Source organism: Ambystoma mexicanum, chromosome 1q, assembly GCF_040938575.1.
Source record: "Ambystoma mexicanum isolate Mex_15411 chromosome 1q, UKY_AmexF1_1, whole genome shotgun sequence".
NCBI classification, from domain to species: domain Eukaryota; kingdom Metazoa; phylum Chordata; class Amphibia; order Caudata; family Ambystomatidae; genus Ambystoma; species Ambystoma mexicanum.
This window is the reverse complement of record NC_090922.1, coordinates 840,392,015-840,416,728: the sequence shown is the minus strand read 5'-3', so window position 1 is coordinate 840,416,728 and position 24,714 is coordinate 840,392,015. Positions and strand designations below refer to the sequence as shown.

At 51.0% G+C, this 24,714-nt stretch overlaps 1 protein-coding gene across 1 annotated transcript in view; it reads left to right on the top strand.

Annotated features, from left to right (window-relative positions):
* Positions 1-24,714, top strand: part of TDRD5 (tudor domain containing 5) — a 2,293,977-nt gene that overhangs the window by 2,044,158 nt on the left and 225,105 nt on the right. The gene's annotated exons all lie outside the window — the stretch shown is intronic.

Below are 24,714 nucleotides of genomic sequence, written 5' to 3'. Positions count from 1 at the left end.
GCCTTGTCTTCCAGATTGTGCAAGTACAAGAACGAGAAGTGCAAGGGGAAAGGGATGGAGGGGAAAACAGGGCTGTAATCCTCTGAATAAGATCAGCCAAGGCACCACAGTTATTGGTTGTGCAAGGACAACAAGAAACTGTAGGGTTACTGTCATGATGCCTACCCCCGAAGCACCATGCCAGGCCCAGCACCCCCGGGAGCAGGCATCACGCCCCCGGGTAAAAGCCCAGCGGCCCTTTATAGGGGCTCTTTGGACTCTGTCCTGGCGCCGTTGGCGCCAGGCTCATGTTGGGCATCAGTCCTGGCTCATAAGGGGAAGTGTTTGGTGCACTTACCTGAAGCAGACCATGCTGCACACTCACCTGATGCAGACCATGCTGCATGAAGAACCAAGCCAAATGAGGCTTAGGGGGGACTATTTTTCTGAAGGAACTATTTTGTTACTTGGGTGGGGCTGTGGAAGAATACTCACCTGGAACTTCTTCCAAAGCTATTTAAGCCACGCCCGGACAGCCACACGTGCTTCGCGTTGTTCTGCATCCCAGCAGCTGAACGCTCGCCGTGTCTGCTCCTGCACCTGGACTCCAGCCACGCCCACCTGGAACACCTGTAAGGGAATAAGAGAAGAGAAAGGTGAAAACCAAGAACTTATTCAACCTTCTTACCTGCATCCGGAATCTTCACGCCAGCATTCCTGAAGGAAGACTTCCATTTAAAAGCACCCGTTGCTCGCTGCAGCGCCGCGCTTCACTCACCTGTTCCTGAGACGCCGCCCGGCTCCATCGCGGCTCTCAGCACCGGTCTCCACATCTCTGCACCTAGGGGAGAGAAGAAGAGACAAAAGGTGAGCAAGGGAACACAAGAGGAAAGCCGAATTTTCAGCCATATTACTTACCGGCTTTTCTTGGTGAACTATTCCACATCTCGGGTCGGCGCCGCATCTTTGGCAGGTACCGCACCCCGGCCCCTATGGGGAAAGGACAAAAGACATTACTGGGGAATTATAAAGACATTTAGAGGGGTCGCCCTCATCACTAACTCACCTTATTTTACCACCGGCAATTTAACCCTTCAACGCATCGCCTTTGTTCTGCACCTGAAATAAAGGACAGAAAAGACAACATAAAAGGAGGCTCACACTTGAACTTTTGCATCTTCATACTTACGGCGTATCGCTCAGAAAAGTCAAGTGGATGTGCCAGAGCCATTCTGAAAACCAGTGAAGTAACTGGACGAACGCGCGCCCCTGCACCAGAAGCAGGATGGAGAGTTCATCCTTCCAAACCATAAGGTGAGCTTAAACCGGGGGTTTTGGAGGAATCAGAGAACGACGAAGGGGGAAAGGGGGTACCAAGCACACTATTCAGCAGACAGTTAATCCCCTTTCTCATCTGCAGAAGGATATTCCTACGGGCCAGACAAGCAAGATTTGGGGGTCCTGTTCAATCGGTGGTCCGAATTCTGCGCATCACGCTTGAAGAGGCCACAGCAACCCAGACCAGACCAGCGCCTCCGTGGGAGCCAGGTGAGCGTTACAGTTACAGTTACATCCCCTAAGTGCGTGGTAGGCCCGGAGGCAGTGCAACGTTGACTGATCCAGAAAGAGCCTGGACTCAGTGACACTCTCAGGGTAGCCAAGCAACCAGTCTGTACAGCAGACAGGTAGGTCAGCAGGGGAGGGAGAGCGAGAAAGCAGAGGAGAAGAGGAAAGTTTTGAGCTGCCTCCAGAACTTCAGGTGGTCCGGCTCAAGTTTGAAAGGGGCAGGGAGGCACCTGCAGAGGAGAGAGATCTTCCCCCAACTCTCTGCCTGAAGAATCGTCTAACCCTTAGAGAGTTGTAGGTAGCTGAGCAAAGGGCTCGAGAAGAAAGGTATTTTGAAAGAGTGTTGGATGTAGTGCGGGCCCCAGCCCCAGAAAGCCTTGTGGACAATGCAAAGGTCTTGAAATTGATCCTTGCAGTCACTAGGAGCTAGTGGGGAGATTTCAGGGCTGTGGAGATACGATCCCTGGGCTTGAGGCCAAGGATAAGTCTTGCAGTCCTTTTCTGGATTAGATGCAGAAGGTGGAGAGTAGAGGAAGGCAGATTGAGAAAGAGGCTGTTGCAGTAGTCCAGTGTAGAGAGAACCAGGGCTCTGGAGACAGTGAGCTTCTGGGGGAAAGTGTGAAAGGGAAGAGTCCCTTTGAGGAGGAGCAGCTGGTAGTGGGACTTCTTGGCGATGTCCGAGGTGTGAGAAGAGAAAGAGAGAGTGGAGTCAAAGATGATGCCAAGGTTTTTTGCCTCGCAGGAAGGCGAAGGAAGATGGCGCAAGGTGGGTGGCCAGAGTGAGAGAGGGAAAGCAGGGGCAGGGGTCCCAATGAGAAGGATCTCCGTTTTACTGGCATTAAGGCAGAGATCGTTGGAGGCGCAGCAATCCTGAATCGCAGATACAGTCAGGAATGAGCGAGAGAGGAGAGGAGCCTGGAGGAAAGCTGAGTGTCATCCACGTAATACTGAAAGTTAGAGAAGGTAGAGATCAGGTGGGCTAAAGCGGCCAAGTAGAGGTTGAAAAGCCAGGGTGAGAGGATCAAGCCTTGGGAAACTCCACAGGTAGAGAGAGAGGTGGCGGAGAGAAAGGGATCAAGTTGGACCTGGGAGGGGCAGTCCAAGATGTAGTAGGTCAGCCACTCCAGGGCCTGATCCATGATCCCCAGGTTCTCACTTATTCGATTGATCAGGATGGCGTGGTTGACCGTGTCGAAAGCAGAAGCAAGATCAAGGAGGATGAGGACAGAAGGAATGCTGGAATCAAGGTTAGAGAGCATATCTTCATGGGTGTTCAGGAGAGCGGTTTCCATGCCTCTGGCAACTCTGAAGCCAGACTGGTGGTCATGGAGACAACCAACAGATTCAGTGTGGCGAGTAAGCTGGGAGATGGCCAGCTTTTCCATGAGTTTGCCCAGGAAAGGGGTGATGGAGATTGGTAGATAGTTTGCCCGGGCAGGTAGACTTGGCAGATGGCTTCTTTGAGGAGTGGGTGCGCAAGGGAGTGCTTAAGGGGAGAGGGGAACATTCCAGTGACAAAATAGTGATTACAGAAATCAGCCAAGGCTGGAGCAAGGGTATCCATATTGTCCTTGATGGTTCTGGAGGAGCAGGGGAGCACTTGTTTGGATGACACTTTCATAGATCGGACTTGTCTAGAAACCTTGTCAGGTGTTGTCAGAGAGAAAGATGAAAAAGGAGAAGGAGTGGTAGAGATGGCCAGAGGGAGAGGGAGAGGGAGAGGTAGAGGACAGGATATCCTGAGCTTTAGCAGAGAAGTGAGAGGCCCTGGCCATACAGAGGGCCTGGGAGGAAACGGGAGAGGTACAGACCGCAACAGGATTGACCAGTTCTCCAGCATGGGGTCTGGCATGGATTCACATGCTCATGAATATTCCCCGTCAGGCTGGGAATCCTCGGTAAAGAAAAATCAGTATCACTTTCGTTTCTGATCTGTCTTTCGTAGTAGTAACCAATCACTGATCTCTGCGTCATACTGACCACAGCCAATGACTGCCGTCTCCCTAAGCCCCGCCTCTGGCAGCCACCTTCAGATTTTTACCGCACGTTCAAGTGTTGGGAGTCCTCGTGCTTAGCTCTCGAGCTTTTGCTGCGTGTTTCGCGCTTTTTCAGGTGAATTTTCACATTTTTCGGTTAATCGAGCCTCAAGCTCCACCGTTTCTACTTCCGTTAACGGGTACCCGTTGCGGGATTTTCCTACGCCCCTCAAGGGTGACGATTTCGTCGAATCAACCTTTCGGAAGATTCGAGAAGATTTGCGGCCTACTTCGAGATGGCCCAGGATGCGAGTTTGTCACCCGGACCCAAGCTGTTTCGCAGCTGCCCTGGATGCGGGCTGCAGAATGTGTTTAAGGAGGACGAACATTTGCGATGCCTCTACTGTCTTCATGGGGACAAGACTCATGTAGAGAAGGACTGCCAGTTCTGCAAGAACTTGTCGGAGCGGACCATGAGGGACTGTCGATCCCGTCTCGCCAGCTGGTTGGAGAAGGGCTCGACGGGTGAGAAGAAGAAGAAAGGGTCCGAACGGGCTTCTAAGTCATGTGCGGGCGCCCCGGCGACGGGGGCCCAACACCAGGCCAAGCGCTGCGAGTCCGCTGGCTCCGGGAGCGCCGAAAGGTCGGGCTCTTCGGTCGCCAGGCAGGGCGCACCTTCCCCGGCACCGTCAACCATGAGCCAGCCCTCTGGTTCGGGGAAGAGGAAGTCCGAGACCCCGGGTAAGCTTCGGGAGAAGCCCCGTCCGATCTCGGGAGAGGGGGAGCGAGGCGTCGCCCCTCCCCCTAAGGAGAAGGCCCAGGACGCACCTAAGGTGGTGAAGGCCCCTACCCAGCAGGCAAAGGCCTCTATCGAGGCGATCGCGGCGACTCTGGCCAAGCCAGCAGAGACCCCGCCAGCGGAGACTGCCTCCGGGACTAGAGTTTCCCTGCCGCCAAGGAGGGAATCCTCTTTTCAGCCCATCGTCATGGCCTCCATGATGGAAGAAGCGAGGGGGGGCACGGTAGCCTCCTCGAGCTCGGAGTCAGCCTCGGAGGAGGAACTGACCGAGGCCGTGAGGAATCTCGAAGTCCAATTCGAGAAGGTTTGATCCCGTAAGGAAGATCCTCGGGAGATAACCGAGGAAGACGACGATGGCGAGGAAGAGCTGCCTTCCCTTCCGGCGCAGCCGGAACCTAGGCCTCAGGATAGCTCGGCGGCCATTTTGTTTGTGATCCAGTCCTTATGCTCTGAGATAAGGATGAGATTACCACGGCCCAGGCCGGAGGACCCGCAACCTTGCCCGTCGGGAAGTCCTCAGAACAAACGACGGAGGACCCAACCCTCTCCTCCACTCGCCCCTGTAAGGCCTGCAGTTCCCTCCTCATCCTCCCACGAGTCGGGAGATGATGGTGCGGTGGGCTCAACGACGGGTTCTGAGGCGACGACGACAGAACGGGTCTCCCGTCGCACGGGCCTCTCCGCCCGACGAGATTGGCTCATTCCACGCCATGATCGCCAGGCCGTCCGAATTGTTCCGGCTCTGCCCGGAGGAGCAGAAAAAGGAAGGTTTCCTCTATCGGCGCCGGGAGGCCAAGAGGAAGACTGTCATCGCGGTGCCTCTAATCGATGACATCTGGGAGGAGGGCCTGTCGGTACACAAGAACCCCTCCACGGCACCAGCCAAATGGGACCGGTACGAGAAGAAGTACCGGGTCCCCGAGACCGCTCCCCTGTGCCTCAGGACCCAGCCAACGCCAGACTTGGTCGTCTCGGCGGCGGCGAAGAAGAAAGCGGCGGGGTCAGGAGCCTCAACGTCGAATTCCCCTCCGGACAGCGAGGGTAGGAAGTTGGATGCCATGGGGCGACGGGTCATTTCGGCGGCGGCGACGACGATCAAAGCGGCCAACGCCCCGGCGATCGTGGCCCGTTACGACAGGGAGCTCTGGTTTAAGCTAGCCCCCATATTGGACTTCTTACCGGACGACAAGAGGTCCGAGGCCCTGGAAATACGTCAAGAAGGTGAGGTGGCGTCGGACCACGCCATAACGTTGGCAACAGATATTGCCGATACTGGGTTCCGCCAGCTGGGCAACAGAGTTTGCCTACGACGACGGGGTTGGCTCCGGGCGACCGACTTCCGTCAGGACGTCCAGACCAGGGTGTTGGACATGCCGTTCGACGGCAGCAACTTGTTCGGGAAGGCGGTGGACGAATCCCTCCAATCCATAAAGATGGACACGGCCCGCGCCCTAGGAGCCCTTCAGCAACGACGGCCCTTTCGGAGCTCCGGAGGCAGACGAGGGGCCTCCAAGAGATCCAGCGGTGGCTCGTCGTCCTACCACCAGGCGGCACGCTCCTCGTCTCAGGAGGCCTACAGGGGTCGCGGCAAGCAGGGAGCGCCTCGCCGCCGTCGGCAAGGTGGCCAGGGCGGCAAGGCCACCACCTCCAAGCAGGACTGAACCGGCCGTGGCCTCGGGACCCCACCGAAGCACCCCGGTGGGAGGCCGGCTGACGAATTTCGTCGGCGTGTGGAAGTCCATCTCCACCGACCGTTGGGTGCTGTATACCCTGGCAAGAGGACACTATCGAATTCCTGAAGAAGTGCCCTCACGTTCCACCTGTGGCCAGGAAGGAAAATCACGTCCCGCAACTGCTGTTGGAAGTACGGGCGATGCACAGGAACGGCGCCATCGAGCTCGTCCCAAAGAGGCTCCGGGGTGTACTCGAGGTACTTCCTCGTCAGGAAGAAGACGGGCAGCTGGCGCCTCATCCTGGACCTTCGTCATTTGAACAAATACATCAGGTCACAAAAGTTCAGGATGGTCACCCTCCAGCATGTGCTGGGACAGCTGGAGGAAGGCGACTTTCTATCGTCGTTGGACATGGAGGATGCATACTTCCACGTTCCCATCCTCAAAAGTCACCGAAAGTTCCTCAGGTTCGTCGTCCAGGGATGCCACTACCAATTCAGAGCACTGCCGTTCGGATTGAAGTCGGCCCCCAGGGTCTTTACCAAGTGCCTAGCGCCTGTGGCGGCGCGGCTGCGCCTGCAGAGGATTCACGTCTACCCCTACCTGGACGACTGGCCATCCGCTCAAGGACGAGGGAACTCGCTGTCAAACACACTGTGAGGACCGTCCAGCTACTCACAGACCTGGGATTCGCAATAAATTACCCAAAGGCCCACCTGGTGCCGTCGCAGGTGGCCCTGTTTCTGGGAGCGAAGCTCGATACAGTGAGGTGCCTGGCGGCACCGTCGGAAGAACGGACGAAGACCATTCTGGGAAAAGTGCAGCGCCTGCTAGCCACGGACGTGGCCAGGGTAAGGTCCATCAAGTCCCTCCTGGGGATGATGTCCTCTTGCATCTACCTGGTGCGCCTCTGCAGACTACGGATGCGCCCTCTTCAAGAATTTCTCAACGCTTGTTGGATGCAGGCGACGGGCACCTTCGAAGACAATCCAAGGAGGCATAGGATCTGTGGCACTGGGCGGTCGCCCAGGGGATGTTCCTGGTTCCCTTCCACCTGGCAGGAGAAAGAAACACCATCGCCGACTCGCTCAGCAGGCAGGGAGCTGCGCGCGTGTCACGAGTGGGAGCTGCGCCAGGATCAGGTGGATCAACTCTTCTGACGATGGGGCACACCCCAAATCGACCTGTTCGCAACAGCGACAAACTCGAAGTGCCAGAGGTTCGCCAGCAGGTTCCCCCAGCCGAGAAGCATGGGCGATGCGTTCTCGTTCCCCTGGGACGGCCTATACCTGTATGCGTTCCCTCCGTTGCCGTTGCTGCTTCGACTCATCAACCAGCTCAAGAGGTCCCGGTGCAGGATGATCCTCGTCGCACCGGCGTGGCCGAGGCAGATCTGGTTCCCGGACCTTCTGGACTTGTCAAGGTCCCCACCCATGAAGCTGTCGGCGGACGCGGATCTTCTCTCCAGAGAAGGAGGCGCCATCTTCCACCACGACCCGGCGTCGCTGAACCTGCAGGCTTGGCTCCTGCAGCGCTAGAGTTTGGAGGGTACGATATACCGGCCGACTGCAGAGAGTTTCTTGCAAAGGCAAGGGCGTCCTCAACTCGCAAATGCTACGGTCACAAGTGGAAGAGGTTCTCTATCTGGTGCCGAGCACAGAAGATCAACCCCCTACGGATTACGGCCCCTCAAGTGCTGCCGTACCTGCTATCGCTGGCAAAGGCTGGGCTAGCCCATGCCTCCATTAAGATTCATCTGGCGGCAATCTCCAGATATACCAGAACCACAGGACGGACGTCCCTGTGGTCCCATCGACTGGTAAAAGAGTTTATGAAAGGACTGTTCCGGTCGTTCCCGCCGGTGAAGGCCCCGGCCCCGGCGCGGGAACTTAACGTGGTGCTGACCAGGCTCATGGGGCCCCCATTCAAGCCAATGCACTCTGCACTGATGAAGTTTGTGTCGTGGAAGACTCCATTCCTGGTGGCCATTACCTCCGCACGACGAGTGGGAGAGATCCAGGCCCTATCCTGCAAAGCACCGTACTTGACTTTCCATGCCTTGAGGGTGGTGCTTAGGACGCACCCCTCCTTTATGCCCAAGGTGCCGTCGGACTTCCATCTTAACGAGCCCCTGGTGTTACCTGCTTTCTTCCCGTCTCCTTCGTCGCCGGCCGAGAGGACTTTGCACTCGCTGGATGTGGCTAGAGCGCTGAAGTTCTACGTGGACCGCACGAAGAGTTTTCGGAGGACATCACAGCTGTTTATGAACTTTGGACCTGTGAATCAAGGGAAGGCTCTCTCAAAGTCTTCCATTTCCAGATGGCTCTCCGGCTGCATCATGCACTGCCACCGGTTGGCTAACCGACCGCTGCCAGGCCGTCCGAGAGCCCATTCGACCACAGCGATCGCTGCTACTACGGCGTTCCTATCTGGTGTGCCCCTGCTGGACATCTGCAGGGCTGCGACGTGGAGGTCGACGCACACCTTCACGAGATCCTACTGCGTCGATCGGGATTCCAGGGAGGAGTCCAGGGTCGGCCAAGCAGTGCTGCGCAACCTGTTCGCTTAAGGTGAACCTGGTGAGGAGGTAAGAGATGCTTAATGTTCAGTTGTTGTATTGCTTAATGTTGAGCCTTTTGCCACCTCCCGTGGTTGTGCATGTGTGTACTGCTATGTATTCTTATATTCATGAGCATGTGAATCCATGCCAGACCCCATGCTGGAGAAGGAGCAAGTTACTTACCTGTAACTGTTGTTCTCCAGCATGGGTCTGGCATGGATTCACATGCGAACCCTCCCGCCTGCCCCTCTGCAGCTCTTCACTTGGTCATACTGCCACTTCACGTGCTACCAAATCTGAAGATGGCTGCCAGAGGCGGGGCTTAGGGAGATGGCAGTCATTGGTTGTGGTCAGTATGACGCAGAGATCAGTGATTGGTTACTACTACGAAAGACAGATCAGAAACGAAACTGATACTGATTTTTCTTTACCGAGGATTCCCAGCCTGACGACGGGGAATATTCATGAGCATGTGAATCCATGCGAGACCCATGCTGGAGAACAACAGTTACAGGTAAGTAACTTGTTCCTTCCTTGCAGATTTGAAAGAGTTTGGCCGTGTTGTTAGAGGCTGCAGGGACGCGGATTTGAATGTGTGCTCTCTTCTTGATGAGTGTTATTGCTTCGACTGGCATTTTGGTGTAACCAGTCTAGGTATGTCTAAATGTGGCCTGGCATGCTGTACTGTAATGTTATTATCTTTACACTGGTCTACATTGTGCAGCCAGTTGGACATGTTTTCAGTGTGGTATGGCATTTTTAATAGCAAAGCATTAATGTTCCTGTGCACTGTTGGTGACTTGCATGTATTGGATTGGTGTTACCTTACAAAGCAATTGCAAACACTCTGGCTTTTAAGCCACTTTTTCTCAGAAAGTGTGCTGTATATTGCTTTAAAACACATCTGTATATCTTTCTCCTAGTGCAATGTGTGGCATACCCCTTAAGCAACACGTTTGTGCGTATTGCGCAGGCGTGATATTCTAGACGGGCCCAGAGTGTGGTGCAACACGTGATTTGTTGGGGAGGGGGACCCCATCAGCATGGCTCGCAGGGGGGCCCCCACATTTTGTGTTACGCCAATGGGGCAGAGATCTTCAAACGGTGGGCGGCAATCCCGGGGGAGGGGCGGGGGTTTCGCGAGACCCCAGCCTGAAATTATATATTGTTTTAAATGGAGGAAATGGGCAGGGGTGGCTCACAGGGTCGGACTGGAGCACAAAACTGTCTCGGGCACCAATTAAGTTGCAATGTCAATTAATTCCTTATGTGACAGACTATATGAATAGTATCCAATGGGGTGTTTTTTTGTTAAAATGTAAGCAAATTGTGATATTTAAATAATATTTACTAAGCAACAATGGTCAAAACTACTAGCTGCATAGTGAAGTAACACATCAAACTGTACCACGTTGGCCAAACAAGTTAGCCATTTTTACCCAAAAAACTGTCCCAAACTTGCATTTTGCGTATTTGGTTCGGGCATTGCCCTGTAGGCCAGTCCGAGCATTGTGGCTCATCCATAAAGCTCTTGCTTCCCGATTCCTGTTCATGGATGCAGGAGCTGGAACGCTGGGGAGGAAATTTCAGGACCAGGGTAGAAGGTACATTTACGTGCATTTATTTTTTATTTAAATATGTGTATGGATGCATGTATGCTTGTATTATGAGTGGGTTTATGGTGATGGGTGCTCGTGTGAATGATTTAGTGATTGCTGTGTGAATGTGTGTGTGTTTCTTTTGGTCAATTGAGCTGATTTTGCGAGTTGGGGGGAGGGGGGAGGAGGGTTGTACAACAAATGCATTTTTAAAATGCCTTTGTTGCACAATACCCCTACCCATCTTCCAAAATCAGTTCTTCTTCTGAGGCGCTGTGCAGCCCAGTGTACAGGGATGGTATTCTTTTACTGGGCATCTCTCATAGATGTCCAGTCAAAAATATCATGCTTTCCCCCTGGGCCCCCCAACGCCTTGCCTACACACATAGTCATGTTGATTGTGTTAGGCACTGTGGGGACCAGGGGACACGGATGTTATCTTTTTACTGGATATCTATCATAGATGTCGAGTAAAAAATATCATGCCTTCTACCTCGTCCCCGCATCCCCCAGCACCAATTGCAAACTGTTTGGCTTTTTACCCAATTTCCTTTAAAGTATGCTCTAAAATGCAACATTTAAAAAAGAAATCCCGGCGGGGGGGGCCCGAACCCTTCTTGATTAATTCCGGCTCCCTTGCTACGCTCGCTATGGCATATCTGGGGGAAATATTTATGCCGCTCCACTTAAAAAAATCACCAGCCACTGCTGGCCCTGGGACTGTGCTGGGAGCATGGTGGGGGAGTCCAGGGACTGTGGTGGGAACAGGATGGGTGGGAGCCATGGGATAGTGGTGGGAGCAGGGTGGGGAGTGCCCAAGGTCCCTGGTGGGGGGGAGCCCAGGAACTGGGTGCGAGTGTGATGAAGGAGGCCAGAGACTGTAATGGGAGCAGGTGTGGGAGCCCAGGTTCTATACTGGGAGTAGGGTGCAGTGACGGCGCACAGTAGTTCATAGACATTAGGACTTGGTGTCCATTTTGCATTTTTGGGCGGGCCCAGCTTGACCACATTTTGCTCGGGGGGGTAGAGGGCAGGCCTAAAATGTTTGAAGACCACTGCTCTAGGGTTACAAGGAACTTGCTTATTCATTGTTTGAAATTTTGCATATTGGTGAAAAGGAAGCTGGGGAAGGGAACCATTCCCTGGAATTATAAACCTTGGCCATTTGAAACTTATTGGTTTGAATCATGTTGGATTTGAACATTTTAACACGTTTGAGAATCGGAGACACTAACCTTTGCACCTTGGAGTTAGTTAAGAGTGTGAGGGCCAGAATAGGATTACGGACACAGGACATATTTTGCTTTGGACATCTTGACAAAGGACAGACCCCTTAGATTTTGGTTGCTGTAGGGAAATCCCTCCTAGGTTAGGGATAGTGAGGCATTTTTCAAATCCTTCTTGATTTGAATAAACCATGAGTCTTCTGTGTCTGTATCTCATTCCTGGCTCCTGCGAGTTGGCTAGTTTCAATTTGAAGTCGTTGGGTAGGGAATCGTATGTGATTACCTTGAAGGTTTGAGTTAACCAGATTTCGGTGAGGAATATGCTGTCTGTCCCTCCATCGCTTAGAAATGTGTATATATCTGTTGTGTTTTTTGCCATTGCTCTGGCATTGAATAGATTGCAGTGTATCTTTTTGTTTTCTGGGTTTTGTCTGTCCTTTCACGGTGGTGTTGGTGATTTGGGTTGATATTGATTCGTTTTTCCATCAGATTGTGCCTTGGGTCTTGTGGTTTCTGTTTCTTCATTGATTTGGTGCAAGAAGGTTGAGTTTTGGGTTGATGTTCTCTTCTGGGTCGTCCATCTACTCGCATTGATGATTCTTTGTGCCTTGCCAATTCTTTGTGACGGAAGGTGTGTTAAGGTTGTTTCATTCAGTTGTGTTTCTGTGGATTTCACATCTCTCTGTTGTATTTCCGGCATTCCTTCTTATGTGCTTAGAATGCTTGTGGTTTTTTGTGCGGGTTGGTGGTAGGTTGATAGGTAGCACGATAAGTAGAGTAATTTTGGTGGTGTTCCAGCATAGTGGGCTCTCTTCTAGTTGGCGGTTAGGTGTGCTATTTCTTTGTGTTGGTTGGTTTACGGGTGTGGTGGTCTGAGATGGTTGGCCATGTTCCATTTGGTTTGTTCTGTATATATTATTTCTTGTGTGTCTGCCTTTCCTGGCACGATGCATTTTTTGTGGTGTGTTGCTTGGGTCCTGGGTTTCTTGTTTGATTGTGTCTTTCCTGGTGGGTCTGTTTGTCCTCACGGTTTTTCTCTCTGCTTGTGCTGTTTTTGTTTGTGCTATTCCAGTATGATAGTATAGTGCAAGTAATCTCAGTGGTCGGGCTATCCCAGGGGCTAGACTATTTAAGGTGTCAAAATGTACCATGGTAAAGCGTATCCCGGGTGCTATACTTATTCCTGATCCACACCATATCACATGGGCAAAATAATATCCCAGGGGCAAAACCTTGTCCCAGGAGCAGAGCCTTATCCCAGGAGAAGAACATTGTCCCAGTGGTGGGATCTATCCCATGGGCAAGGCTATTTAAGTGACAGAACTATACCAGTTTCAGAATGGTCCCGAGGGTAGAATATCCCGGGTTCGAGATTATCTTAGGTGGAGTGAAACACTATCCCAGGGGTTGAACTATCCCAGGGGCCGTTGTAGTGCTCTGAGCTTGTGATTGGGGAGGAGTTGCAGTGGCAGGATCTCCAAGTGGTATTTCCTCACTGTGTCTACGCCTCCTCCTGATCATGGGATCCTGCAACACTGGTACCTTGTTTTGGCGAATGGCTCAATGCGGCTTGAGCTTCCTGAAGGTTTGGCCCAAGTTTGTAAGAACCTTGTAGAGTGTGACAAATCCCTCAGTGTCGTTACTTCTCCCTGTGAGAAACCTGAAGGTGTCTCCCTGACTAGTCCCTGGGGATCTGCAATCCAGGTGTCCAGGACACGGCCATCACTATTGGATCCAGTTCCTGGGGGTGGAGCAGTGATGGAAGTTCACCTGAATGGGGATCTTCGGGGAGTGGAAGTGGGACACCGACGGGTGAGACTCGGTATCCCCTTTCTTATAACACCTTTTCCCCACCCCCGCCCTACCCTGTAGGATATTCGAACACTATAACCCCCAGGCCTCTTTTCTGACTCAAACAAGGGTGTTGCAGCATCTGTCAACGGTACACAGAGCATATTGACGCTGATAAGCAGAACCGGGGGAGACACCACCTACCGTGGTACCAGCCTCAACTCCCAATACGAAGAAAGCCAAGCGGTACATCACAGCCTTTGAGTCGAGGGGAGAACCGATAAAGAAACCAAAGTGGGTTGAAAAAAGTAGCAAACGGCTGATTGCGGAAAGCATAAAGAACGGTTAATGTGAAAGGGGAAAGCCAGCTGCAGATGAGCCAGCCACCACGTGGGTGCTCGCTTGAGAAACTCTGGGCGATTACCCGATTGTTGAAACTAATGTTACCAGAAGGCTTTTGGACAGGCGAGAAGAGGGTCAAAGTAGTCATACAGGAGTCTAGTAAAATCCTCTGTACAGCCGAAAGTCTTTGACAGATGATCGTAAAGCTAAGGGAAGTGAATCACACCACGTAAGAAAAGTGGAAATAACAGTGTGTTGACAAGAGTGAACCCGGCAGAGGGTTGTCCACAGTGAACTGTTTTAAGACATTAGGATTTGTGAATATCACAAAGGAGATTGTGTGGAAAGCTGTAGTGAACCCGACGGAGGGAAGCAAACATTTGAGAAGGGTCTGAACCCAGAGGAGGGGGATCCAGGGTTGAAAAGGCTTCACACAAACCACCATTGCAAAGGAACTTTTGTTGATATTTTGAACACATCAAGTCCTCGAAGGCAAGAGACTTTTTACAGAGAAAGAGACTTGGCCATCGACGGTCCTGATAATTGAGAACGGAAGTATTGTCTCGTGCTGGGAAAGCTTGACCATGTTCTGTGCTCCAGAGCCCTGCTTTTTCCCGTGCTCAAAACGTGGTGAAGGTAGACCACGATTACCGTATCCTGGCTTATTATTTATGAACACTTCTTTACTTTCTTTTTGAGCTCTATCCCACACTCTTTTGTATTTAGCGTAAGGATTGGCAATAGGTTTTTCTTAGCATAGGCCCCTTTATTTGACAAGACGCCACTAGGACTGCCTTATTTTGATTCAATGGTCGTAGCTTGCTCCCATCTTAGATTTATGAGTAGATTTGGCATTGTTCCACCCTACCTATACAGTTTATTAAACACCCTTAAACTGTGATCACTGTCTATTCTTGATACTATGCCTTCCTTACATCCCCTGGACAGGGACCTTTCCCATGGGGCCAGAGAGGTGAGACCGCTACCCGATAGTCCCCCTGGGAGTGGTATTCAGCGGGAGGATCCAATGGGAGGGCACTCCCTCTGGGGGAGAGGTGAACAGTTTCGAGGGAGAATGCGGTATGTTAACCGCCATACCGGCAGGCATTTCTCGGCCAACAACATGGATAGGGCGCAAACACCCCCACCTTCTCGGTCTCCTCTTTCTATTGCTAGTTACCTCATACATAGCAGCCCTGTCTTTCAGGTAGATGATACTGTGATGAGGAACAGTGAGGGAAGAACAAGTATGGATGACTCCAATAGTACTGACACGAGGAAGAGCAGGTCAATGACGAGCCCTATGCAGACCCAAGACAAACATGCTAGCTATCCCAGATGCGAGAGTCAATCTGGTATACAACTGATGAACTCTCCTCAGTGTCAGTCCTTCCCCAGAGGAGCATCCAGCTGGGGAGCAGAGTTGCGCAGAGGGGACGCACTGCAGACCTGAAAGCCTGGAGAGGGAAGACAGAGAAGAGAAGCCGACGTCCGGTGGCAGGAAGGCAGCCATCCAAGTGGTCCAGGCAGGATCAGACGTGTAGGGAGAAACCAGCGTGGCACAGCCACCGAGAGCAGACCCAGAGAGCCTAGGACAAGCCGGAGAAGCTTACCGCTGTTGCCAAGGACCGGAACCTTTGCAGAACATGTTGTAAGGTACACAGAGGGGGACTGGGAGACCATAGAGGCTGGCGTTGGGAGGAAGTGCAGAACCATCTTCCTCGTCCCAGTGCGACCAAGCAGAGAGATCAAATAAGGACATATTGGGTGAGAGAACAGCTCAGAGAGACCCAACGAGAGACCTGGCAGGATATTGAACTGGGTCTGATTAAAAAGACATTACAAAGCTAAGAAGGGGGGTCTGGGACCTGGATATTGAGAAACTTGGAGAATTGTATATGCAAGGAAATGCCTAGCGGGATAGTGAACTGGGCCAGATCGAAAGACACTATAAACCTAAGAAGGGGTCCTGGGGCCTGTGAGTGGTCAGAAAATTGAGGCAGACAACTTTGTGAAGTTTTTTTAACTTCCTCCATTTTATTAAATAAAACATGTTGTATAAACACTTCACTATCCCTACCCTAATGTGGATTTCTCCAGCATTGGATCTTTCATAGATTCAGATGCTTGAATATTCCCCTTCGTCAGACTGGGAATCCTCGGTGATAAATTTAATAATATATATATATTTTTTTTTTTTAAATATATATACATTGCTACCTAGCAGTGCATGTACATAGCCCATTATGGCCTATGAGCCATTTCATTGTGTAGTCCCTCCACCTCACTTTGGTCCTTTATGGCCCCAGCCAATGAGGTGGCAGGGCTTAAGCTCCGCCCCCGGCAGCCATCTTCAGATTTTTCACCGCAGTCTAACAGACACAGGGAATCCTCAAGCTCTCTGAGCTTTTTCAAATTCTTTCTACTTTTGTGTGGAATATATTTGGAAAAATATATTCCATCTTGTTCCCCTTCTTAGGGGCTTTGTTTTCAATTACCCTTGGAGACAAAACTTGCTGTTTTCCTCTCAAAATCGTCGACTGAACTTCTCTTCAGAAATGGAGGCACCTCAGGCTGTCAGGAAGCCTTCCCTGTTCAGGGACTGCACGAGGTGTAAGAAGAAATTGGTTTACTACAAAGACCCCCACGAGCATTGCATTTATTGTCTGTACCCGCATGACATTAAAAAATGCGAGATTTGTAGAACTTTTTCCACCAAGACCCTTCATGACAGGCATAGAAGACTCCTTTCATACCTGGAATCCAGGGATCAATCTTCGGACGAAGAGTCTGTCAGAACAGCTCCTGTCCAATCCAGCACTCCATCTGAGAGACAAACTTTAAAGAGAAGGGCCTCTTCAGTGGAAAGGAGTTCCTCTCCCAAGTCCAAAAAGAGGAAGGTGGAATTGATACCCTTTCTGCCTCCAGTTGACTTACCAAGCCAGAAAAAGTCAGCAAAATCTGCCTCCAGAGGTAAGGAGGAGTTTGCAAAAAACGGGGGGGGGGGCATTCGTCGGCGGGTAAACCGTCCACGAATGAAGGGAAAGGTAAAGGCCCGTCATCGGCCATACCGTCGACGAAACCATCATCGACGACGATGACGCTTAAGACATCGTCGACAATTAGATCATCGTCTTCGGACATGTCGACCACGAAGCAATCGTTGACGAGCAAGAAACACCACTCGTCCACGAAGCATTCATCCATTACGCAGTCGTCCACGGAACATACTCCACATTCTCAGTCGGCAGCGAAGCCCTTGTCGACGGGAAAATCTCAGTCGTCGACGAAGATAGCATCGTCCATAACACCTTCAGGAAATTTCGGCAGTTACGGAGGAATTACTGCCGTCCACATTTGAAACTCCTGTCATTGAAAGCAATATCATTGAGAAGAATACTGAGACTGAACCACTGGTGCAGCAATGTTCACCTTTGGGGCACATGGCAGAACTTCCGGATGTAATTCTTCAGGAAGAATTCTCTGATGCGGAAGTGGTGGAAGAGTCCATCGGTCCCTTACCGAAACAATACAGCCCTCCTTGGCACCCGTCCACGGGAGAATCCGAATATCCTTCTGACCCGATACTCATGTTATCCGTGCAGAGGATTGTAGAAGAATTTTACAAACTGCAAAGGGAGAAGCAAATCCTGATTAATCCCTTAGAAGCAGGAATTATTCCTAGAGAGTCATCTCCGATTCCAGGCACATCTGGTTGCTCTCCTCACAGGAGTAGACCGCAAAAACGGATGAGATCACCTGCTCGAAGACCGAGGAGCAGCACCCACAGTGCTTCACCTACAAGAGTCCGGTCACCAGAGTCATCGCACAGACCGCGATCTCCGGACGTGGATCCTACGATGGTACCGTCCACCAACTCGGTATCAGACTGGCAGGAGGATCCTTTTGGAGAATTCTCGGAACCAGAAGAAGGAGAAATAACACAGGAGCCAGACGCACCCAGTGAGTGGGATGACTACGTAGTCGAGAAGCCCAGGAGGAGAGACTCGCCGGGCAAGGCCTCACCACCGGATGATCTCGTCTCTTTCCACACCATTATAGGTAAAGCCGCAGAATTGTTTAAAATTCAGGTTTCTTCGGAGGAAAGGCAATCAGTGCTCTATGAGCACAGGGACAAACGAAGGAGGACAGTGACCACAATTCCTCTCCTCGATACCATCTGGGATTCCGGATCCAAGATCCTATCCACGCCCTTATCGACTCCGGCGTTGGTGTCCAGGCCAGAAAAGAAATATAAAGCTCCGGATTCGGCACCGCTTTGTTTGAGAGGTCATACGAAACCAGACTCGGTTGTTACAGTGGCGGCCAGAAAGAAGCTCGCCAACCCCTCCTCACCGTTGTCGGCACCACCGGATAAGGATGGACGTAAACTGGAAGCCATGGGCAGGAAAGTATCATCTTCTGCATCCCTTACAATCAGAGCGGGCAATGCGCTGGCCATGACCGCAAGGTTCGATCGCGAGCTTTGGCTCCGCATGTCTAACTTGGCGAAGCAATTACCACCGGAGCTCCAGGAGGAGGCAAAATCGATAATCGCGGATGGTGAAGCAACATCGGATCACATGATCGACACAGCGGTTGATGTGGCCGAATCAGGTTTCAGGCAGATGGCGCACGGCACAGTGCTCAGAAGGCAGGCCTGGATGAAGGCTACTAACTTTAGACCTGAAGTCCAGGCGCAGATATTAGACATGCCGTTTGATGGCCAAGATCTCTTTGGAAAAAAGATAGATGACCATTTGAAGGCAATCAAGACAGACACGGACACAGCCAGAGCCATCAGTTCTTTAAAGGACAAAAGTAAGGACCATCAGTCTTTTCGTCCCTTTAGAGGTTCATCTTCCAAGTTCAGAGGATACGGTCGTTCCTCCTATCGTCAAAAAGCACAAGGCGGCACGTACCAAGACAATAAATATCAGTCATCCAACAGATACGCCCATAGAGGCAGACGTGGCTCCGCCCAAGGGAAGTCACAAGGCAAGCAAAACTGACGACCAATTTTCTCCCCCCCTTCACCACACCCCGGTGGGGGGGAAGGGTGAGCCAGTTATTCCAGCGCTGGCAGTCAATTACATCGGACAGATGGGTGTTGCAGGTGATCCGAAAGGGTCACACCTTAGAATTTCTGGACCAACCTCCTTCTCTGCCTCCAACATCTCGCAGAGTGCATATGCTAAGACAGGTCATGTCCGAAGTGCAAAAACTGCTCCAGAAGGCAGCAGTAGAACCAGTACCTTATTCTCAGAGGGGAAAAGGTTTCTACTCCCGATTCTTCCTCGTCAAAAAGAAAAACGGTCAATGGAGACCCATCTTGGACCTGAGGGCACTCAACAAATTCATCAAGCGCATAACATTCAAGATGGTAGCTTTACAAGGGGTGCTACCTTGGTTAAACAAGCACGACTTCTTGGCCACTTTAGACTTGGAGGACGCATACTTCCATATTCCGATCCATCCAGCGCACAGACAGTTCCTCAGGTTCACAGTGGGAGAGCTCCACTTTCAGTTTCGAGTGCTCCCGTTCGGGCTAAAATCGGCTCCGAAAGTTTTCACAAAATGCTTGGCACCGGTAGCGGCAAGTCTCAGGAGGGCAGGAACGGACGTTTTTCCATACCTGGACGATTGGCTGATAAAGGCAAGTTCCGCTGCAAAGGCTCGCTCGGCAGTGTCGAGGACTGTCAACCTCCTAAAAGAGTTAGGTTTCTCCATAAACCAGACGAAGTCCTGCCTCGTTCCCAGCAAGGTAGCTCTCTTCCTTGGAGCCGAACTCGACACCAGCATTCCCAGAGTGAGGCCATCCACAGAAAGAATAGCAGCGATCCGTACGCTCTTACAAATCCCTATTGGGCATGATGTCATCATGCATATTCCTCATACCGAACTGCAGGCTTCGCATGAGACCGGTTCAGGAAGCTCTGGACCACCAATGGAAACAAGCTTTCGGATGCTGGCAAGACATTGTCCAGATTCCATCGACGTTGCACAAGGCCCTTCGATGGTGGAATGTTCCGAGGAATCTTCTGCAGGGAATGCCGTTTCAAGCACCGACATCGACCCTCCTGCTGCGGACGGACGCTTCCTTATCAGGCTGGGGTGCTCATCTGGCGGACCTCCAAACCAAGGGATCTTGGTCGGCACAAGAGTCCCAGCTCCACATCAACGTGTTAGAGCTCAGGGCCGTAAGGTTAGCGCTGAAAGCTTTCCTACCGGTTATAGCTGGTCAAGTTCTTACAGTCCAGACAGACAACACGACCTCCATGCACTATACAAACAAGCAAGGAGGCACGAGGTCTCAGATCCTGTCGCAAGAAGCCCAACAGCTATGGGCATGGGCCTTGCGCTACGGGATACAGATCAGGGCAGAGCATCTTCCAGGAGTGGACAATGTCCTAGCGGACAGACTAAGCAGAGAGTACACAGCGTCACACGAGTGGGAGCTGGACGAAAAAGAAACCCAACGGATCTTTGCCTTATGGGGCCATCCGCAGATCGACCTTTTTGCCACCAGGAACAACAAAAAATGCAAGAGATTTGCTTCAAGATACCCGGAGCACCAATCACTGGGAGACGCGTTCTCAGTGGATTGGTCGGGGAAGTTCCTCTACGCCTTCCCACCCATTCCCCTCATGTCGAGGGTACTTCGCAGGGTAAAAGAACAGGATTGTTCTTTGATTCTTATTGCACCGGATTGGGCACGGCAAGTCTGGTACCCGACGCTGAGGCACCTATCCTGCCGACCCCCGATTCATCTCAAGTCACATCAATATCTACTGACACAACAGAACCGCAAGGTCCTCCACCACGACCCGAGGAGCCTGTCTCTCAAAGCATGGTTCCTGAGCAGCGCAAACTGATGCACCTAAAGTTACCATCAGAATGCTGGGATATCATCAGGGCCCCTAGAGCCCCGTCCACGCAACTTACCTACACCAGGAAATGGACCAGGTTTTCCAAATGGTGCGAGACCTCTGCGATCGATCCCCTCTCGGCCTCGGTTGATCAGATTCTGCCCTACTTGTTGCACCTGGCTAAGTCAGGGCTCTCACTGTCCTCTATCAAGGTCCATCTGTCAGCCATAGCGGCCTACACAGTAACCGCGGAGACGCAAGCCTTACTTTCCTTACCAGCGGTTAGGATCTTCCTGAAAGGACTGATGCATACTTATCCGCCTACACCTACACCAGTTCCAGACTGGAGTCTCAACACCGTCTTAACAGCCCTCATGCAACCTCCCTTCGAACCCATACACAGATGCGATATGAAATTCTTGTCCTGGAAGACAGCTTTCCTGATAGCCATCACTTCAGCCAGAAGGATCAGTGAGTTGCAAGCTTTGTCTTCAGAACCTCCGTTTACTCTGTTCCAGAAGGACCGCCTCATCTTAAGGCCTCACCCGAAGTTCCTCCCCAAGGTACTTTCGGAGATGTCGTTCACTGAGCGCATTGTTTTACCAACCTTCTTCCAGAATCACGCTTCTGAAGCGGAAAAGACATTACATTCTCTAGACGTTGCTAGAGTGTTGAAGTTTTACTTGCAAAGAACCAAGGAGTTCCGCTCCTCAAACCGGCTATTCATTTCGTTCTCTGGCCGTACCAAGGGTCAGCATATATCCAAACAAAGTCTGGCACGCTGGGTATCGTCCTGCATCACCCACTGCCATCAGTTGAAAGGCGACCCTTTAACTAGACCGTCATCTGCGCACTCCACCAGAGGAAGAGCGGCGACAACAGCATTCCACGCAGGGGTGGCCTTGAAGGACATATGCAGAGCCGCTACATGGAGCACTCTGCATACTTTCGCGAAACACTACTGCCTGACTGAAGATACCAACAAAGAAGCTGCAGTTGGACAGGCAGTGCTCCGCCATCTCTTTGTATAAGGTAGGATCAGCCTCCTTTCCCACCTTTCCCGAAGTATGTAACCGTTGTGTTGCTGTATGGTAAAGGTTTGACCAGAAATATGTTTTTCTGTATTTATGCATATATGTATATTATGGTGGCATGTTTTAACTGCTTGGTATTCTATTCAAGCATCTGAATCTATGAAAGATCCAATGCTGGAGAAGTCTTAGTTACTTACCTGTAACTGTATTTCTCCAGCATTGGTATCTTTCATAGATTCACATGCGCCCGCCCGCCTCCCTGAGAGGCTGCTCCTATGCTCGGCATCCATCATACAGTAATCTCTACGGTTCAAAATCTGAAGATGGCTGCCGGGGGCGGAGCTTAAGCCCTGCCACCTCATTGGCTGGGGCCATAAAGGACCAAAGTGAGGTGGAGGGACTACACAATGAAATGGCTCATAGGCCATAATGGGCTATGTACATGCACTGCTAGGTAGCAATGTATATATATTTTTAAAAAAAAAAAAATTATTATTAAATTTATCACCGAGGATTCCCAGTCTGACGACGGGGAATATTCAAGCATCTGAATCTATGAAAGATACCAATGCTGGAGAAATACAGTTACAGGTAAGTAACTAAGACTTCCCTGCCTTCAGTAAACTAAAAGGGAACACTCTAACCAAGAGATCTCTAAACCTCACACTTGCACTACAATAAAAACAAAACGTTATAATATGGCAACTCAATTCAACAAATGTATACAACATATAACCTGGTTCACAGTATAATCAATGGCTCTTGTCGTGGACTGGGCAAACTCCCCTTTCCCAGATCAAAACAAGTGTTTTCTTCGCAGTTCAAAGGAAAACCAAGGAAATCTGACTTTATCACAGAGTTACGTTGTTTCAATGAAGTAACTTGTCAAAGTCAAAATGCTCTCACTCCTCCTGGAATTAGAACTACTTAACACCTTTGGCAACAACAAATGGTTTGGACAGAATGGTCTGCTTCAAGAATGACTGTAGGAAGAATTTTAACTTTTCCTCAATCATCTTTCACAATTCTTCCTGACATGTCACAACTTAATATGTTGCTTTCCGCTAATAACACTCTTCAGCACTTGCTCATTCTACTACCTGGCGTAACCTTTCACCAGGTTTCTTCTGGGCAATGAGCTCTTGCCCTACGGGCCTGCTCACCCGCCTGTCTACCTCGTCAGAACCAAAACAGATAAGTGTTTCAATGCGAACTTTCATATCAGAATAACAGCTTCAATGTTTTTCTTTAGCATAAACATGTTGACAGTTTTCCGGGAGCTCTCCACAAACAATGCTCGTCTCCCCCCGAGTTAACTACCTCCAGAAGGGCAGCCTGTTTGCCACCTTTCTTTCCATTCTGCATCAATACTGAAAATAATGTTCAGGATTAAGTGTTCTCCTGCTTCTATTTTGGCTGCAGCAATGTGAATCTACTTCAACCACAATAACCGGTATCCCCGAACCTGAGTGGCACCCATTACAACCTTGGGGCTTTTCACCATTCTTTTGTGTTTGGCAACCTTAATTGGACTGATATTGCCCGTTTCTCAAGGTCTCTTGGCTTGTGTATTGGGGGTGTGTGTGGGTTTTTAGTACGACCTCCCCACCAGGTTGTTGGCGTTTGCCCAATCTCTGACTTTCCTTGCTGAGCCTTGTTTGCTTTACTGCCAGCCACTCATGCAAGTCTGCAACAGTTCAGTATACGTAAGATTTATTAGATTGCCTTTGTACGTTTGTAAAAGTTTGGTATTTGTGATGCTAATTATCTTGTTTTTGTACGTAAACAACAGTTCTGTACTCGTAACGTTGCTTATTCTGTCTTTCACTCGCTCACGAGTGAACCCGCCTGCGCTGAACACACAGCCTGCAACGGAGCGCCCCGAAGTCACTTGCGTGGCTTAGACTCACGGGGTAAGTCTCTTCCAGGTGCTCCTCTCTGCGTTCTCAGGACTGCTGAAACCATGGCTTCTTCGACCAGGCGCACCTTCTCTCTTTGGTCGCCTCTGCCATGCTGATTTGGAGTCGATCTGACTACCAAGAGTCTCTGCTGCAACTCTGCCACCTGAGACCTCTCGACTGCTCACACTAAGTCTGCTTCCTGCTGCAAAAGCTCTGCATGACTTAGTCTTCCTGGGTAAGCGTCTGTTCCCCCACTCTTTCTGCCGCTCGGCCTCTGCAGTTTGGAAAGACACAGTGTGAGAAACCTAAGGGTCTTCTCACGTCTACTCCGACTTGATCCTCTGTGCAGGTGGCCAGGGAAAGGCCTTCGCTTTTGGATCCTGCCCCTGGGGTTGGACAAGCGAGGGAGGACCACCTGGATAAAGGGTCTTTGGGGATTGGAGGTGGGATGCCCTTAGGTAAGACACAGTATTCTTCATCCTCCTTTCACCACCATCCCAAAAGTGGTTATGGGATAGATGCTCCCTTATCTCTGAGAATAGCAGGAGATTCTATCATCCCCAAAGTGTTAGACAGAGAGGGAGGAAGACTGGGAATGAGGTACATTGGGACCAAAAACACTGTCCCCCTTTTGCTTATGACAATCAACCTAACCCTCTCACGACCTTTTTAGGTCATTATAGGGTAGTTCCCCTATATTCCCCTCTTGAGGAAGAAACAACTGAGAGTTATGGAGAATGCACACTTTCCCCACTGTGGTATTGAGATGAAGAAGAAGCAACTGAGAGTAATGGTCACCATTTCCTCTCACCACTTTGGGAATAGGGAGGAAGAAGATGCATGAAGGTCAGGCATGTGCATGTTATCTGGGTCAGGCAGTATTGGCCAATGGTATACACCTACAGCCCATTAAAGGACCACAGGTGTATAAAGGAGAAAGTCTGAAGCACAAAGAAAAGCAGGGAAAGAGGAAGACGCAGAACAAGGAGCTGTGTGAAAGCGAAATAGGCTGAGACCCAGAGAAGCCAACCAAAACCCTGGGAGTCTTGCTGGTATGATTGTACAGGACGGAGATCACACAGAGGGGGAGGCAGGCAGCAAGTGCTGCTGAGAAGAGTAGGCAAAGCTGTGCACTAGAGCCAGAGAGTGCTGAGCGTAGCACCCGGTGAACAGGCTTTCCCGCTTGAGTAGAAGCTGTTAACAGGAACGGAGCTGCCTGGTCCGGTTAAGTGTCTGGGTAAGTGTGTGAAGCAGTGGGTTTGGTGTGTCTGGTGCCAGAGGAGCTACTAGTTTCTTTTTTCGAGCAGAATTAAGTCTGTCTACACTTCTGGAGGAAGAGGAGGAGACTATAAAACCTACCACACTGCACGGGCTGAGGCTACAATGAAGAATTTGTCTGG